A 19,180-nucleotide genomic window follows, 5' to 3' on the forward strand; every position below is an offset into this window, starting at 1 on the left:
TAGTTTAACCGGAATTCTACACGGACAGTAGCAAAAACACCCATAAGAACCTGTATAATCAACTCTACGGTCCTTGAAGTTTATTCCTTATGAAAAACCCAAACGTTTAAGAATAATGGTCATTTGCTCCATTTTCGTTGCATGAAGTAAAACTTTTTCACTCTATTTTTCCACAAGAAGTAAATCTTTTTCTTGTGTGTGTGTGTGTGTGTGTGTGTGTGTGTGTGTGTGTGTGTGTGTGTGTGTGTGTGTGTGTGTGTGTGTGTGTGTGTGTGTGTGTGTGTGTGTGTGTGTGTGTAAGTGGTGAGTGTCTTTTCTTTTTTCTTTTTTTTTCTCTCTCTCTCACGGACAACAAAACTTCAAGGCCACTTGGTTTTATTTCTTTATTAAGGTCTGTGAGAAATTGTGTTATATTTTTATTTCCTAGATTTCGTTCCATTTTTACTTCATTTTTTGCCTTAAGAAGTAAAGTTTTTTTACCTATTTTTTTTTTTTTTTCCGCACCCACAACAAAGCATCGAGGCCTCATGCTATTATTTCTTCATTAAGGTTCGTGAAAGCTTTTCTTATATATATATATATATATATATATATATATATATATATATATATATATATATATATATATATATATATATATATATATATATATATATATATTTCTTTTTTTTTTCATCTCATAGCTTTTGTTCTATTTTTACTTCATGATATAAACATACTTTTTTTATTCGTTCTCTCAACAATGAACGCACTGAAAACCTTATCTTCCACTTCTTTGTCCGTTTTGTTTTCTTTCTGCTTTCTTTTTTTACGATAGTTCCGGTTGTATTTTATGTAATTTTCCCTTCGTGCTTTGTTTGTTTACGACCACGCGAGGTGTCAGGAAATGAAAAGGTCGGGAAGAAAAACAAGAACATTAGGAACACAACGCAATACTCAGCACAGGAAATCCATTTGTTGTGTGAGTGATTGATTTCAGTTTATCTTCCCTCTATCGCAGTACAGTCCTTGTGGGAATTTTTTTGTTGTTATTGGTGTAGTTTAATATACTCGAAGAAACTAGCTTTGCCAACTATCATAAAATTGACCACTATTTCATTAACAGCTGTTTATAACTATAACAAAACAACAACAACAACAACTACTACTACTACTACTGCTACTACTACTACAAGTACGACGACGACGACGACTACCACCACTCGTACTCACACAAACTAAGTACAAATACCCTATTCATCCCACAATCCGTTCTGTATACGTCAACCCTCTTTCCCTTCCCCTCATACTTTCCCTCTCCCTCTCTCCCCACCACCACCACCACCACCACACTCACATTACCTCCACCACAGCGACCTCCAATCATCCTAACATAACTGCTCCATCACCGCACCACGTATCCTCACCACCATCACCACCATCACCACTCTCACCACATCGCCCACCGACCATCCATCATATCCACACGAAGGAAATACATCCATAACTTGTGCATTGAATATTGGAGATGATTGACTGCTGCCTCCATTGAAAGCGGTGAAACTGCCACACGAATCTTGAATCTCTGTACCGTAGAGGAGTAGTTGTATTATTAGTCCCGTTGTTCGGAATGTTGCTTTGATCAGTGTTGCTCTGAGCCGTAACCTGTGCACCGGGTGTGTTAATTGAAGCGCCAAACACGTGTCCGTATGTGTAAACGTTTGATTCTCTCATCGGAATTATCTTCAAAGGTTATAGGAGTGATTAATTGGGTTCTCAATGGGTATTTATTATCCAAATGACGCAGAATCCTTAATAAATTGCCAAGGAAATTATTAATTGGGTTCTCATAGGTTTTTTTTTTCCAGTGATGTAGAGCCATTCATAAACTAATCATTAAAATCATGAAAACAAACTTCAGGACCCGAAAACAAATATATATATTACTAGAGCTTCTTACAGTTCAAGATGAGACGCGGAAATATTAAAAAATACGGACCATAGATTTGCAACAGGAAGGCACCAGTGTAAAGCTGAGTACAATGCAGCAAGCCAACCTCAGTACATCATGAAGCCCTTGAGCTGTTACATTGTGCCTCCACCTACACAACACAACACACAGCACATCACACCAGCGCCCATCTGTGTCCTCCGCAACAGAAAATAGAAGTAGATGTATATTACACCTTTTTTCTCCTCTTTCATTCAGTAGTTTATCTTTTTCTCTATTACTGTAGTTAGTGGAGTGTAGTAATAGTGAAATCAAACAGCGTAACAAACATCATTTATATCTTTCCCTTAAATAACACTCGCAAATTACACGGTCTTTTGTTTTCATACTGCATTTTTTTTTTCTTTTTCTTTTTTTTTTTTTCATTCTCTATTGCTTCAGTTCGTGTAGTGCAGTAAAATCAGACAGTCTAGTAAGCACCGAAGGGTCAATGGTGCTTGAAATTCTTCCTCCCTATAAGCCACAGTAGCCAAAGATTACACATTTCTCTTCTTTTTTTATGGTGTAGTTTGTAATTTGCTCTAGTCCAGTACTTACTCTCTGTAGCGTAGTGTATTGAAACCATCATTGTAAGCGATGTATTTTTTTCTTTTTCCTTCTTTCCTTTTTTACGGGCTTAGGAGTCTGGCCATGTATAACAAAAAAAAAAAAAAAAAAGTAAAGCAGGAAAATAACTCGCTTACAATGCTGTCCTCGAGAAAAGAAAGTACAAAGCAAAAGACTTAACCCACTGAGTTTGTAAAGTCTGTTGACGCATCTCTCCTATTACAGTTCAAATCGCAGGAAGAAGGAACAAAATACGAAAATACGAGTACAAACAAAAGATACAGTCCCAAAGTTCAACAGTGAAAGGACATTTATATATACTACCATCCGAAAATCCTCGCAATTCCTCTACAGATAAACAAGAACTACCACAGCCATCAAATATACCGCTCCTGTCACCACCACCACCACCACCACCATCGCCAGTCTCCCCGCGGCAGTTCGTTCACTCTGGAAACGTTTATGGTTCAATGAAAGTACTTGATTTGTCAATTGGTATTAGCTAAGTCTCCCGCGGGGCGTAAAAGAGTGAGTGAGGGCGAGGGAGAGAGAGAGATAGGGAGAGGGAGGGAGAGAGAGGGAGATGAGATGGGAGGGGCTGTAGTGGGGTAAAGGGAAGATGGGAAAATAGAGAGAGAGGGGAGATAAGATGGGAGGGTTTGTGAAGGGTGGAGGAAGGGGAGGAATGAAGGGATAATGAGGGGAGAGGGAGGGAAGGGAGGCAAGCAGAAGAAATGGGAAGCAGATGAGGGGTAAAGCGATGAGGAGAGAAACGCATGGAGGAAAATGGGAGAGAAATTATTGAGGAAAGGAGAAAGGAGAAAATTGGTGAATGACAGAAGTAAAGAGTGGAAAGGAAGGGGGAATAAGTGAAAGAAGGAGAATGAATGAGGGAAAAGTGAAGGAAGAGAAAAATAGAGGGGAGATAAGGAGGGGTGGGGAAGAGAAGGGTCTGTGAGGGTTTGGAGGATGGAGGGAGAGGTAGAGTGAGAGAGGGGTGTGTTTCACGCCTTATGCGTCCCCACCTGTCACAACACACACACACACACACACACACACACACACACACACACACACACACACACACACACACAAACAACAACAACAACAACAACAACAACAACAACAACAACAACAACAACAACAACGACAAAAAGTAAAACAACGAATTATACTCAACTACATGACGAAAAAAAAAGAACAAAGGCAAAAATAGCCAATAAAACAAACAAAAGCACGTAATAAACACACAACAAAGACATGAGCAGGAGGAGGCGAGAGAAGAGGACAGGTAGGGTGGGATCAACAGGTGAGGGTGGCGGGAAGAACAAGAGAGCAAGGCATCAGGTAGGCAGGTAGACAGGTCCTCCCGCTCACCACACCCATCATGACCTCGTGAAGACTAGGAGGAGGAGGAGGAGGAGGAGGAGGAGGAGGAGGAGGAGGAGGAGGAGGAGGAGGAGGAGGAAGAGACACGCAACACTTCAATGCATTATTCACATGCGTCATGAGGTACGGTGCGTCACAGGTACGAACGTATTAATTGCTTCTTGCACCTTTACTCATTCTCGGCCACCTCCTGCTCTTTGCTTCTATTTGATTCTCCTTTTCTTTTTCTCATCATCACAATCTTTTTTGCCTTCTTCTTTTTCGCTCTTTTTCTTTCTCATTCTTTCTCCTTCTCTCCTCCTCCTCCTCTCTTTCTTCTATTCTGTCTTTCTTCAACATTTACTAGTTTTCCGACCTCCTACTTCTCCTCATCCTCACCTTTTTACCGTTCCTCTTATTATTTATTTATCTTCTTTTACCACTAGTGATTTTCGAATTCCTCATCCTCGGTTCTCCTACTCTTTCGCTTCAGTATCACGCAAGCACTCCAAAATAATAAAGAAACGAGGAGGATTCGAACATGAAGCGTGTGTTAGTCATCCGAGAACTTTACCACCGCGCCATCGGACCCCCAATATCTACAACCGGTGCTCGTGAAGACTCCAATGCCCCATGTTAAAGTAGTAGAGGTAGTAGTAATAGTAGTAGTAGTACGTATATATCAGAAAACGTAGTAGATTATTGCAGTGATATATAATATTAATAACACATATGGTACAGGACAGACACGAATAACAGACGATGGAGCTTCATGACCACCTCAACGAAACATCCCCTAAACCTTCAGTTCCACAGCGCAGCCAAGACGCACCGAGCACTTCTTGCCTTCATAAAACATACCCCATAAATAGAAGTGGCCCTCAAATATCCAGCCATTCAGCTAGCAGCGAAGATTTCGTGAGGATAAACATTTTTTCTTTCTCCTCCACCCGGGCCAGTAAGCGAGGAAAGGCGACAAGCTATGAGAGAGGAAGGTTCGCTTGACACGCAGAGGCGATTACTTTGTCAGGTTCTTTGGTGCGAGACGTGAGGACTGCGAGACGTGAAGGAGAGAGACGTGGGACTTAAGTGAAGGTGACGATGGAGTGCAGTTGAGAAGGGCATAAAAACACAGGTTAAGACACAGGAACACATAATAAGAGAGGAGCATATATACAGGTTAGAATACAGGTGAAGGAAGCAAAGAGATACAAGAGAGAACACAGGAACACAAGCCAGAGGAACACAAAGTTATACTGCAGGTGAAAAGATCGTAAGAACAGAGGGACATAGAGGAAGAGGTAAGAAACATAGGAAAATAGGTGATAGGGAAACAGATGAGAGAAAATAAGGAATACAAAACAAAAAAAAAGGAAAACAAACATAGACAAATACAGAGGGAAGACAGGGTAACTAAAAGAAACAGGAAAAAAAAATAAAATCAGGTACACAGGCAAGTGAAGACAGAAGAAGCATGAAGACAAGAAGATAATAAGAGGTTTAGATGAACAAACGAAGAGGGAGATAAGAAGATAAAGACATAAACACGAAGACATGGAAAGAGGAAAGATAAATGGACAACAAAAAAAGAAAACGATACACAGAAAACGAAGATAAACATAGGCATAGACGGAAAAAACGAAGAAAAACAAGAAATAAGATAAACTCAAAGAAAAATAAGAAAACACAGGAACAGAAAAACAGAAGAAGACACAGAGAGATGGAAATATAGATGTGGACACAGGCATACAAGAGGCAAAGAAAGAGAGAGAAAGAGAAGACAAAAAAAAAGAAGGGGGACATGGAATTATAGGTTAGACAGGGACACAAGGACATCGGATAGAAGGCCACAGAGGCAGGGAACACTGAGGGATGGGCAGAAGAACAACCACACCGTAGCAACTCAACTCAAGGCGAAAGGTTACTGAGAAGCCATCGACAAGAAAAGCGGCAGGGAGGAGCTGGAACTGAGGAGACGGTGGAGGTAACTCAAGACAAAAAGAAAATAAATATATAATAGCAAGAAGACATAGAAGAAAGGCACAAAAGGAGAGGTAGGCAAAAAGAAATAAGATAAAGAAAGAATCTATATAAAAAAGGAGAAGTAAATGAAAGAGGGGAGATATAGACAAATAAAAGGAAGACATAGAACTAGATGCACAAGACAATGGCAAAAATTGGGAGGAAATTAAGAGAAATAAGGAAATTTTTAATACAGAAAGGAGAATAAAAAAAGAAAAAGAATATATATAAAAAAAAAGTTAGACACAAAAGAAGGATTAAATAAAAGACGGGAGATAAAGACGAATGAATGAAATAGGATATGCAATAAATACGAGACCTACAAAAAAAGATACGGGTAAAAATTGCGACATACAGAGAAATAAGGAAAAGTAATAAAGAAAGGAGGGAGAGAGCAAAACAAAAATAAAAGAAGGAAATATGGTACAGAAAGGAAGAATAAACACAGAAGCAAAGAGACTGTACAGAAAAAAAAAAGGATAAAGCAAGAAAATCAAGCAAAAAGAAAGAAAGAAAAGGGAAAGAGAAAAAGAATGAGACAAGAAAAAGTAGCAAAGAGTAAAGGAAACAGGGAAAGACAGACACATAAAAAAAATGGACATACCTAGAAAGAAAACGAGTAGACACAGCCAAAAGCAAGGGAGGCAGATCTTAAAGAAAGCAGGAAGAGACGGAGAGACAACAGTAACGATGTCGAGGTGGAGATTAAGGGAGAGATACGAGTAAAGGCGGAAAGTGGTACAAGAAGACGGAAAAAGTAAAAAATAAATACATGAAAAAAGCATAACAAGACAGAGAGAGACAGGACATTACAAAAAGAGCGACGGGAAGACAAAGACGGAGAAAGACAGACAGACGAACGGACGGGAACAAAGAGAGCGAGAACGAGAGCGAGAGAGAGAGAGAGAGAGAGAGAGAGAGAGAGAGAGAGAGAGAGAGAGAGAGAGAGAGAGAGAGAGAGAGAGAGCCATGCATACAGACGAACGAGGGAGCTGAGGGTGTAAAGCAAGATAGAAACGGTTGATAGCAAGAGTCTCACCCTAGCCTCTACCTCACCCTATTTGCGCCTCACCCTAGCTGAGCCTCACCCTCACTCCATCATAAAGGGCCGAGTATGGCAAGTTGCAGGCAGGAGACAAAACTTCAACACACTAACATACTGCTAAAATACTTCTTTCTCTTCCTTCCTTTCTTCTTTCTCTCTAACGCTTACTTCCTTCTTTCCCTTTTCCTTTCTTCCCTCTAATGCTTCTCTCATTCCTTTCTTCCTTCCCTCAAATCCTTTCCTCCTTCCTTCTAACACTTCCCTCCTTCCTCCCTTCCTCTCTTCCCTCCCTTCCTTCCTTCCTTTTTTCTAATGCTTCCCAGTGTAAAGTCTCAGAAATAAAAAATCAAATTTCTATCAACGTTTAGCTTTTATCAAGGTGAATACATAATGGTGAGGAAAATTATTCAGGTCGTCTCTGTTATTCCCTGGAGTACGTTATAACGCCACGTGTATTATTAATTAATGGGAAAGATCTTAAAATTTCTTTCTAATATTAATTACTGAATCATCAAAAAGGAAAATGTTATAACTCTTTTGTATAATTCTTTGCAAAATGATATCATGGTGTGTATAATTCACTGTTAAACACTAATTTATTTTTAATTATGAAAGAAAACGCTTAGTCACATAAAATAGTGTCCCCTAAACTCTCTCTCTCTCTCTCTCTCTCTCTCTCTCTCTCTCTCTCTCTCTCTCTCTCTCTCTCTCTCTCTCTCTCTGTCTAGAAAAAGTGGGAAAAAATGACCCGCGTTTCAACCTCAATTACAGCAAAAAAGTGTTCCCTGTGTCTTGGGTACGTGTGGCGAGGCGGCGGCGACTCCAAGCCAGGTGAGCGCGAAAGGTGAGTCTGGGCAGCGTCACCACGTCACCACCACACTACACCACCACACCATCACCAGACAGGACCTTCACCAGCCCTTCCCTGTCCTCTCACCACACACCACACACCACACCACACACCACGCTCTCCATTACGCTCCTAAACCCACTCCATCTCTCCATCTCCCCTTCCTCGTCAAATATTCCTCCCCTCTCCCCTATCTCCCCTTCACTTCTCCTCTCTCTCTCTCTCTCTCTCTCTCTCTCTCTCTCTCTCTCTCTCTCTCTCTCTCTCTCTCTCTCTCTCTCTCTCTCTCTGCATGAAGCCATCTGCTCCTGCCTCCGCCTGTCTCAAGTATCTCCTCTCTGTTCTCTCCTTCACGTGACGTTTTCCACATGCGTTCCTCTGTCTTTCATTATATTCTCTGATTCCTTCTCTCTCTCTCTCTCTCTCTCTCTCTCTCTCTCTCTCTCTCTCTCTCTCTCTCTCTCTCTCTCTCTCTCTCTCTCTCTCAGTTGAATATTCATGTGTTGTCTTTATTTATGGCCAATATTTTCAAATGCTTTCCTCTCTCATTACGATTATTTCCAGGGGGCCATATAGATGAGTGGCAGGGATCTCAAGAGTGTTTCTCCTATTGATAATGTAGAAACCGTATCAATCTTCCACCAGAACCGTAAAAATACACACAAAAAAAAAAAACGCGTAATATCAACTAGAGCCTTAAAAAAGTAGTCTAGGTGGGGCGCAGATGTATGGTTCTTTATGTACTTGTAACTTTGCTTTGTTCTTTGTTCTTTCAAGCTGCCTCGTGGGTTTTAATCTCCCTTGTTCGGCCCAAAGGGTGATGCAGTTCCTTCTCTATTAAGTTCTGATTCCATATAAGCACTTTTGGACGTAAGGGGAATTAGATCGCTTGTATTTAGGTTTGTGTCTGTGATTCTTCTACTTTTTCATGCTTTTTAAATGGGAATATGATTGGGATTCATTGTTGGTGGAGCTTGATGTTTTTTTTTTTTAACTAGATAATTTTTTTTTTTTTTTACTTATTTTTCGTCTTATTGCTTTACGTGTACTCTCTCTCTCTCTCTCTCTCTCTCTCTCTCTCTCTCTCTCTCTCTCTCTCTCTCTCTCTCTCTCTCTCTCTCTCGTCACATTACGTGATTTGCATTATCTTTTTCCTCCTCCCTCGTTTTCTTCTCTCTTTCCTCTCCACCCCGTTTCCTTCTCTCCTCTTGTTTCTCTCTCCCTTTCCCCCTTCTCCTCTATTTTCTTCTCTTTATATACCTTCTCTAATCCATTTTTCTTTTTCTCCTTTCTCTTTTCTCTCCCTTTCCTTTTCTCCTCATTTTTCTCTCCATTTCCTCCTATCCCCCACTCTGTATCTCCACTCCTCCCTTTTTTCTGTTCTCTCTTTTCTCCCAATTTTCCTTATCTTTTCTCTCTCCCTTTTTTCCTTCTCTCCTCTCCTTTCTCTCCCTTTCCTTCACTCCTCCACTCCGTATCTCCTTATCTCGCTCGCCGCGGCCCTCCACCTCGCCCCTCCCTCTCGCTCTCCCTCTGTTGACTCTACGGTTCAGCTGCTCACTAATAATGGCCACTTGACTTGTTTTTTTCGCCTTTTTATTTCAGTCCAAGAGCGAAGTGATGGGGGGCGTTTTTGGGGGAAAGGGGGCGGTGAGGATTGGGGGGTGGGTGGAAGTAGCGAGAGACAAGGAGTGTGCAGAATTCTCTCTCTCTCTCTCTCTCTCTCTCTCTCTCTCTCTCTCTCTCTCTCTCTCTCTCTCTCTCTCTCTCTCTCTCTCTCTCTCTCTCTCTCTCATTTTAATATTCTGCAGTGATCGTATGTACGTATGTGCGCGCGCACGCACGCACGCGCACACACAGACACACACACAGACACACACACACACACACACACACACACGTACACATGGTCAGTTAGTCTCTCTCTCTCTCTCTCTCTCTCTCTCTCTCTCTCTCTCTCTCTCTCTCTCTCTCTCTCTCTCTCTCTCTCTCTCTCTCTCTCTCTCTCTCTCGGGGCGCGTGCCTGAAACACAAAACACATTCAGTCTAATTCTGCTTAATATTTCACTCGAGTCATGCAAGGGTCATTAGCTTGCTCTTAAGGACTGGAGCGGAGGGCGAGGCAGCCTTGGGGGAGCGAGGAACACCCTGTGGGGGCAGCAACCTTGGGGAGGCGTCCTGGGGAGACCTGGGTGCAGGTGAAGGAGTATAGGAGAGAGAGAGAGAGAGAGAGAGAGAGAGAGAGAGAGAGAGAGAGAGAGAGAGAGAGAGAGAGAGAGAGAGAGAGAGAGAGAGAGAGAGAGAGAGAGAGAGAGAGAGTCACTAATCACTATCTCTCTCTCACACACACACACACACACACACACACACACACACACACACACACACACACACACACACACACACACACACACACACACACACACATGTAGAGTACAGTACCACTCCTAACTACACATAATTCACGACTCATTAAGTAGTTAGGCAGCGATAAATACCCACACAGGAGGTCACTTACCTACACGTGCACACACCCCCTCACGTACAGTTACGTACACACCTGCAGGACTCACACGCGAGCGCTCCCACGCCACCTGACAGGGAACTTACTCACGCACTCAATGCCTGACACGCTGGAGGGAGGAGGAGGAGGAGGAGGAGGAGGAGGAGGAGGAGGAGGAGGAGGAGGAGGAGGAGGAGGAGGAGGAGGAGGAGGAGGAGTGCTAGAAAAATAACGAAAGTAGGGAAAGAAAGAGCGACCAAGGAAAGGAATGAAGCGAGAGAGATGTGGAAGGATAGAGAGGAGAGAATGGATGATGAGAAACGAGGTAAGAGGAAGGGAAGAGAAGGAAGGAAAGGAAAATAGAAGGGAAGAGGGATAGAGAGGAGAGAACTGATGATGAGAAACGAGGGAAGAGGGAGGGAAGAGAAGGAAGGAAAGGGAAAGAGAAGGGAAGAGAGGGAAGGTTAGGGAAGGGAAGGGAAGGGAAGGGAAGGGAAGGGAAGGGAAGGGAAGAAGTGAATGGGGTTAAGGTAAGCTAGAGGACAAGACAGTTATGTTTTAGTCTCGTCTTGTTTTTTTACTAGCAGGAAGAACACCCGATGAATTATTAGTTTATAAGCGTCTGGAGGAGGAGGAGGAGGAGGAGGAGGAGGAGGAACACAAAGGAACACAGAAGATGGACAAACAGCAACATACCGCATAGAAATTGATGATGATGAGGATGTTGATGATGATGATGATGATGGTGGTGTATTTCAAGGAGCACAAAAAAGCTACTTGAACAGACAAGGGCGTCCACACTACATCACACATCATCCTTCAGGCAATTCTATCTTATTCCCAAGGGTGAGGCAGATACAGGTAAGGGTGAGAGAGATACAGGTAGGGGTTGGAGAGAGATACAGGGAAGAATGAGGGAACTACAGGTAAGGGCGAGACAGTACAGGTAGGGTGAGGGAGCTATAGGTAATAAGGCTGTCCACTTGGCAGGTAGATCGAAGCGCCAGGTAATGCCATCAAGGCCAGGTGTGCACGCTGATTTGAGGATCGATGCGACGGTCAGGTAAGCAAGGAGGAGGTGAAGCTTGTGCCATGATCCTTGTAACCTGGTAACGAATAAAACTGTGATGACTGTAACACTAGTAACGATTAGAAAGATCATTGTAACGCTGGTAACGATTAGAACTGTGATCATTGTAACGCTGCTAACGAAAGTGATGATCATTGTAACACTGGAAACGAACATAACTTTTTTTCCTTAGAAATTTAATGTACTTGTGTTATTCCAATGTTAAATGTATAACGAATCTATTCTTTTTTTTTTTTTCTTTACTAGTAACGAACAAAGTTTTTTATCTAAGAAATTAATAGAACTTTCGAGTTATCATAATGAACAACGTGTAATTAATCAGTTTTATTTTATCCTAACAAAAACTTTTGGGTAATCTTAGGAATGCACTCTTTTTGTTATACTAATAAGATATCTTACATACTTTTATGGTTACTTAGCAATTAACATGACAGTTTTGTTATCTCTCTTCTCTCTTCAGTTATCCCTTTTCTCTCTTTCTCCTTTATTTCGTTAATTTTGGACATGTTATTTGAAATGAAAATGTTTACAATTTTCTCTTATTCCTTTAATTTTCAATTTATCAAATTTTCTTTAATTTTCTTTCCTCGAAATGTTTTCTGTTTATTTTCTCTCTAGGTCTTGTTTATTTTCGTCTTTCTGCATAACTTGAAATGAAGAAAGACGCAACCGTCCGTCTGAAATAATCTTCCTTTATTTTCTAATTTATCTTTCACAACTTTCTAGCGTCTCTAATAGTCAGGGAATAAATATGCATTTTCATATACTGGTAAATGAAGCAGAATTTATTTATATATATCTTTCTGAATGTTTATGTCTATCTGAATGTCCTTGCGTGTGTATCAGTCTGTCTGTCTGTCTGTCTGTCTGTCTATCTGTCTGTTATCATCAGAATCATCATCATCGTCATCCTGCAAGTAATTCTCAAACCGGGCTCAACTTCTTACTGATCGATGAAAAATGTCGCCTCGGAACTTTATGTAAATGGATTCAAATCGGCTTAGTCGCTCCGTCAGTCCTCTTTTTGTTTTGACAAATTAGATTTATTATATTCTGGCTGAGCCTCGATATCCGTCCCTCGAAGACACCCGGAAAATGTGTGAGCGCAGCAGGTAACTGGGACGGTGAGTTAGAGAGAGAGAGAGAGAGAGAGAGAGAGAGAGAGAGAGAGAGAGAGAGAGAGAGAGAGAGAGAGAGAGAGAGAGAGAGAGAGAGAGAGAGAGGAGAGGAGAGGAGAGGAGAGGAGAGAGAGAGAGAGAGAGAGAGAGAGAGAGAGAGAGAGAGAGAGAGAGAGAGAGAGAGAGAGAGAGAGAGAGAGAGGAGAGGAGAGGAGAGGAGAGGAGAGGAGAGGAGAGGAGAGGAGAGGAGAGGAGAGGAGAGGAGAGGAGAGAGAGAGAGAGAGAGAGAGAGAGAGAGAGAGAGAGAGAGAGAGAGAGAGAGAGAGAGAGAGAGAGAGACGTGACATACATACAGAAAGAGCCACGGAAACACATATAGACAAGCAAACAGAAAGAAAAACAAACAGACAGAAATACACACACTGACAGACAGATAAACATAAAGAAACAGAGACATATAGAGAGACAGATGAAAATATAGACAGATGAACGTAAAGACAGACAGACAGACAGAGAGACAGACAGATAGAAGGCACACTTTAATGACAACAACAGTTCATCCAGGTATTAATTAACCTATACGCTCGATTAGCAAACATAGCAAGACAAAACACACACACACACACACACACACACACACACACACACACACACACACTCACACTCACACACACACACACACACACACACACACACACACACACGCGCGAGAAATTACAATACACAACTCTCTCCATCCAAAAGCATCTACAAAAGGCACATAATGGTGAAAGAAATAAAAAAGAAAAGAAAAAAAGTCACAATTCTTTAAAGATTCTACCTAATACAATGCGAAGCGCGTCATTTTGTTGGCAGTGATCATGTTGAAATCACGACAAATGCTCTTACTGTTTCTGTCTCTCAGGAAGATTGGTTTGGTTTGTTAATACAAGGAAGTGCTTCAGATATACAAACCGTGTTGCACATCCATTTCATCTCTATGCCTCCTGCTCTGTTGCAATTATTATTATCATTATTACTAATACTACTACTACTACTACTACTACTACTATTATTATTATTATTATTATTATTATTATTATTATTATTATTATTATTATCATTATATTTCATGCATTTGCCAGAGAGAGAGAGAGAGAGAGAGAGAGAGAGAGAGAGAGAGAGAGAGAGAGAGAGAGAGAGAGAGAGAGAGAGAGAGATCGCTACAAGAAGTCGCCCATCAACATAAAATCATTCTTTATTCAAATCAGATTATGCCACCATTCTCTCTCTCTCTCTCTCTCTCTCTCTCTCTCTCTCTCTCTCTCTCTCTCTCTCTCTCTCTCTCTCTCTCCGCCATAGAGCTTGTTAACGAAAAAAAAGGGAAGTAAGGACTAAGAAAATTAATAAAATGGTAGTAAGAGACAGAGGGGATGATAAAGGAGGAAGAGATGATAAATTAGGTAAGGAAGGAGGGAAGGGAAAATTACTGCCTTTGAGAGAGATAATGAGTAACACATGGCCGTAAGATATACAAGGATAACTATGTTCGTGTGTGTGTGTGTGTGTGTGTGTGTGTGTGTGTGTGTGTGTGTGTGTGTGTGTGTGTGTGTGTGTGTGTGTGTGTGTGTGTGTGTGTGTGTACTGACTCTCTTAACTCTTTTTTTCTTTTCTCCTATTCCTTTTCTTCTTCTTCTTCTTCTTCTTCTTCTTCTTCTTCTTCTTCTTCTTCTTCTTCTTCTTCTTCTTCTTCTTCTTCTTCTTCTTCTTCTTCTTCTTCTTCTTCTTCCTCCTCCTCCTCCTCCATCCTTACTTTCCTCCTCCTTCTCCTCTTCCTCCCATTCCCTCTAAGATTAGAACAATTCATAAAAACAATGAAATATAACAACACAAAACAAAAAAAAATACAAAAAATATGATAATTCTTACCTCCATCATCAACTGTTCCCTTATTCCTCGAAACCTGTCAAATGAAAGAAGAAGAAAAAAACATTAATTAATTACACAAACATGTTCTTTTTAATTTCCTGGAAAAACACAATGATAAGCTTTTACTTTTGGCATCATATTGTTGAAAGGTTTAAGGTAACAGTAAGGTAAGGAGGAAAGAAGCTGACGAGGAGTGAAAGGGACTACATATTCTGTCTATTCTCCTTTTTATTCACAAAGCAGTTTTCAGTACAGTTTACATCAAATTTCCATTATGAGAACCTTTTTTTTTCTTTTTTTACTAAGTTGACTCTACGTACCATCTCTCTCTCTCTCTCTCTCTCTCTCTCTCTCTCTCTCTCTCTCTCTCTCTCTCTCTCTCTCTCTCTCTCTCTCACACACACACAAACACACACACATACACACACATATACACACACTACTACTACTACTACTACTACAATTGTTACTATTATTATTGCTGTAAAGGTGCCAAAATATAATATCAACTCTATAAATAACAAAAAAATAAAAACAACAATGAGATATAATAGTCTACACACACACACACACACACACACACACACACACACACACACAGAGAGAGAGAGAGAGAGAGAGAGAGAGAGAGAGAGAGAGAGAGAGAGAGAGAGAGAGAGAGAGAGAGAGAGAGAGAGAGAGAGAGAGAGAGAAGAGCACACATTTTTTTCTCTCCTCTTATTTAAAGATTAACTTATTCAGTCCTCCCTCGTCCTCTTCCGAACCGTCTACATACACACACGTGCACACATACATACATGTACGTACATAAATAATATGTACACACAGTGGGAGCTAAACAGTGTGTGTACGTAGCCTAAAGCAAGTCTGAATGTGTGTGTGTGTGTGTGTGTGTGTGTGTGTGTGTGTGTGTGTGTGTGTGTGTGTGTGTGTGTGTGTGTGTGTGTGTGTGTGTGTGTGTGTGTGTGTGTGTGTGTGTGTGTGTGTGTGAAAGCTATCATATCTCATTGTTCTTTTTTTTTATCTTTTTATTATAATTATGCCATTAAACTATTTACACATTCTTGCACTCCTCTCTCTCTCTCTCTCTCTCTCTCTCTCTCTCTCTCTCTCTCTCTCTCTCTCTCTCTCTCTCTCTCTCTCTCTCTCTCTCTCTCTCTCTCCGCTAAGTAAAATTAATTAAACCACAGGTAGTGCAAACACGTCACCAAACACTGATACTCTTGCCTTGCCTGTTCTCTCTTTGTGCAGTTCATCTCATTACCTTTAAATGGTCGGAATTCTACTTAAATCGTTAAATATAAATAAAAATAGTAAAAGTAATCTCTCTCTCTCTCTCTCTCTCTCTCTCTCTCTCTCTCTCTCTCTCTCTCTCTCTCTCTCTCTCTCTCTCTCTCTCTCTCTCTCTCTCTCTCTCTCTCTCTCTCTCTCTCTCGTCAGCACCTCCACGTATATTGAAGAAAGGAGTAAAAGGAAGAAAATTCATATTAGTCAATAGAAGTAATTCAATAACAAGATTGCCTGTCCAAAAAATATTACACCTTTCTACCGTTGCCAAAGTCATCAATTACAGGTAAGAGGTTAAATTAATGGGATAGTTTCATAACTCCTAGTAAAACATAATTAATTCTTCAGTTTGTGTGTGTGTATGTGTGTTTGTGTGTTTTCCATCGAAAATGTACAGTTTTTTTTTTTACACCTGTTTGCTATTCTTTACACAATCAGGTACAGGTGAACAGAATATTGCCATTGCTCGTTATAGTTCAGGAATGAGTTACTTTAGTGGTCTCATTAGTAAAGCGTCCAGACAATCATGGCTATCTGATACTTTCAATGCATTCATGAACAGTGACGAAAAAATTTATTTATATATAATTAATGTCCAAAATTCACCTGGAATTCATTAGTTTTCATGTTTTCCATTAATAAAGAGTAAAACTCATTCCAGTTTACTGTCTCTAATGTAATGAAAATAAACATAAATAAAAAGTAAAAGATTACAAGACTGACTCACATATTAAATTAATGTCATAAAAATTTATTACTTTCGTGTTTTTCACTAATGAAGTATCTAAAAATAACACTTTTTTCATACTCAAGGGAGACACACTACGGACAAAAAATAAAACACATTCATGAAAAACAAACAAACAAACAAAAAAGCCCATTAATTATCTCGCCCTTAACATTTACTACTTTCAACACAAGAGACTGGGAATAATTCAATACAAAGAATAATACCACAATTTGTCACGTGTGTAAAGTCGACGATTCACAAATTGTCGTGTTTTCTATCAATTCACTTCTCCAGTCTCAATAGGACAGTCACGAATTCTGCAGGTTAACTTCCCTCCATGACCTTGAAAGCAACACTCGCTTAGCAACCCCCCTATTCCTTTGTCTGTCTGTCTCGTGCTCCAACGGGGAAACGAACCTTGTGTGTGTGTGTGTGTGTGTGTGTGTGTGTGTGTGTGTGTGTGTGTGTGTGTGTGTGTGTGTGTGTGTGTGTGTGTGTGTGTGTGTGTGTGTGTGTGTGTGTGTGTGTGTGTGTGTGTGTGTGTGTGTGTATTTGTATCTCTGTCTGTGTATTTGTTAGATGAGTGGGTGGATAGAAGGTACATTGTGTTGTGTATGTGTGTGTGTGTGTGTGTGTGTGTGTGTGTGTGTGTGTGTGTGTGTGTGTGTGTGTGTGTGTGTGTGTGTGCAGGTCAGCTGAATTACTCGGTGTGCCTGATCGATTGCACGGAAGAAAGGGAGAAGAAAAGAAAGAAGAAAGAAAAGACAGATACAGAAGCAAAGGAACATGAAACACAGGCCATAAAAAAAAAAACTTTATAACCTTAAGCCCTCAGTGAAATAAACTTAAAAGCAAACAACATAATAGCTTCAAATTGCCTCACTACATCTTTTTTATCACACTTGCTAATGCACAGGACAAGAGAGACCTGGAGGAACACACAAACAAATGTATGCCTTGTGCCCTTTACTTGTGCCGTATTTTACTATATAGTTGCTTGAATATAAGAGATAATGGACTTTTCAGCACTTGTTAATGTAAACTCGACTGAAAAGGCAAAAGTATATATATATTTTTTTTTACTTATGTTAACTGTCCACGTAAGACTTTTTTTTACATTTTTGTTCATTTTGTTTCCTATCACTCGTACTAACACAATGTAAACTTAATCGAAGAAGAGAAGAAATGTATATATATTTTTTTTTATGTGTGTCCTCACTGTCCATCTCAGAAAATCTCAATTGTCCTTTTTTTACCATTTTTGTCACTCGTATTGGCGTAACGTAAACTCAATTGAAGGGGTAAAGAAATATAGTTTTTTTTTTTTTTATGCTCACCATCCACATTACAGTCTCTCAATGGTCCTTTTACTTCTATTACATTCTAACACACTCACCGTCCACCTTAAAATAATCTCTCAATAGTCCTTTACTTTACTTTTTTTTTCAATTCCCATCACTCGAATTGACATCACGTGAACTTAATCGAAGAGGTAGAAAATATAGTTGTTCTTTTTACTGTGCTCAGCGTCCACCTCGGTCAACCTTTCGCTTCAGTTCATCCGCATCAATTATTGCACACCCCTCCTTCATCCCACACCCTCCACACTCTCTCACACACACACACACTTCCTCCTTTCTTTTCTCCTCCCCTTCCTTCCCTCACTCCCTCTCCACGCCTTTCCCACAACTCGGTTCGTTCCCTACACTCTGCCCCTCACCTTACACTCCCACACAATCACAAAAATTCAGTTTACTTTTATTTAGACGAAGCGAAGGACCTCTTGACATTCTCTCTCTCTCTCTCTCTCTCTCTCTCTCTCTCTCTCTCTCTCTCTCTCTCTCTCTCTCTCTCTCTCTCTCTCTCTCTCTCTCTCTCTCTCCCCTCGAGTCTTTACCTGCTTCCCCTCACACCTTTCAATCTTCCCTCACTCCCACGCACTCTGTCACCTCATTCCCCTCATTCCCTCACCCGCTGTCACGCCACTTGCCACTCCTCACTGTAATCTAGATAAAAAGCGCGAAAAACACATGCAAGTATAATATTTCTGCTGAGTTCTGCCATCATTGAAACAGACAGGGAAGAATAGTGTTTGTTATGGTTACCTAGAAGTCTCATCCCACCACTGCCACCATATATAAAAATAATAATAATAATAATAATAATAATAATAATAATAATAATAATAATAATAATAATAATAATAATAATAATAATAATAATGTAAGTTTCATTTGGTTTCTCTAAAAAAAAAATCGAAATCTGTGGTGAATTTCAGTCAATCACTGCTAACATTCATAATAAGTAAAGCTCATTTGATAAGTGCATAAAACCAACTCCTAAATTTGTGTTTCATGTTACCTTTGCCACCATTTATATAAATAAGAAAGAAAAGACGTTATATTCTTAGGTTTGTGTGAGTTTTGCCCTAACTGCCACCATTCAAAGAAAAAAAAAAGCATAATTTCATTCTCGTAGAAGCCAAGTTCTAAGTTCCTGTTAATTTCGTCCTCACTTGTGAAAAAAATAATAATTTGATCCCGTACGAGGCGAAGTTCTAAATTCTCTCACAAAGCAATATTAAAAACCTCTCTTTCCTTCCCCTGTCGCTTTATTACCTCAAGGAAAGCTTTCACGTAAACTTTTCCTTGTCCCGGTAAAGGAAAATAAAGCCAAATAAAAATCCTACCGCTCTTAATCTTTGCAGACTTCGTTTTGTACAC

At 40.3% G+C, this 19,180-nt stretch overlaps 1 long non-coding RNA gene across 1 annotated transcript in view; it reads right to left on the reverse strand.

Moving 5' to 3' along the window:
- The window catches only part of LOC135112039 (uncharacterized), a 114,347-nt gene that overhangs the window by 36,636 nt on the left and 58,531 nt on the right, over positions 1 to 19,180 (reverse strand). The window contains exon 3 of the long non-coding RNA XR_010274010.1: positions 14,441 to 14,474. This is a non-coding gene — a long non-coding RNA (uncharacterized LOC135112039). The remainder of the gene's footprint in view (positions 1 to 14,440; positions 14,475 to 19,180) is intronic.

This window comes from Scylla paramamosain, chromosome 23 (assembly GCF_035594125.1).
Source record: "Scylla paramamosain isolate STU-SP2022 chromosome 23, ASM3559412v1, whole genome shotgun sequence".
NCBI classification, from domain to species: Eukaryota; Metazoa; Arthropoda; class Malacostraca; order Decapoda; family Portunidae; genus Scylla; species Scylla paramamosain.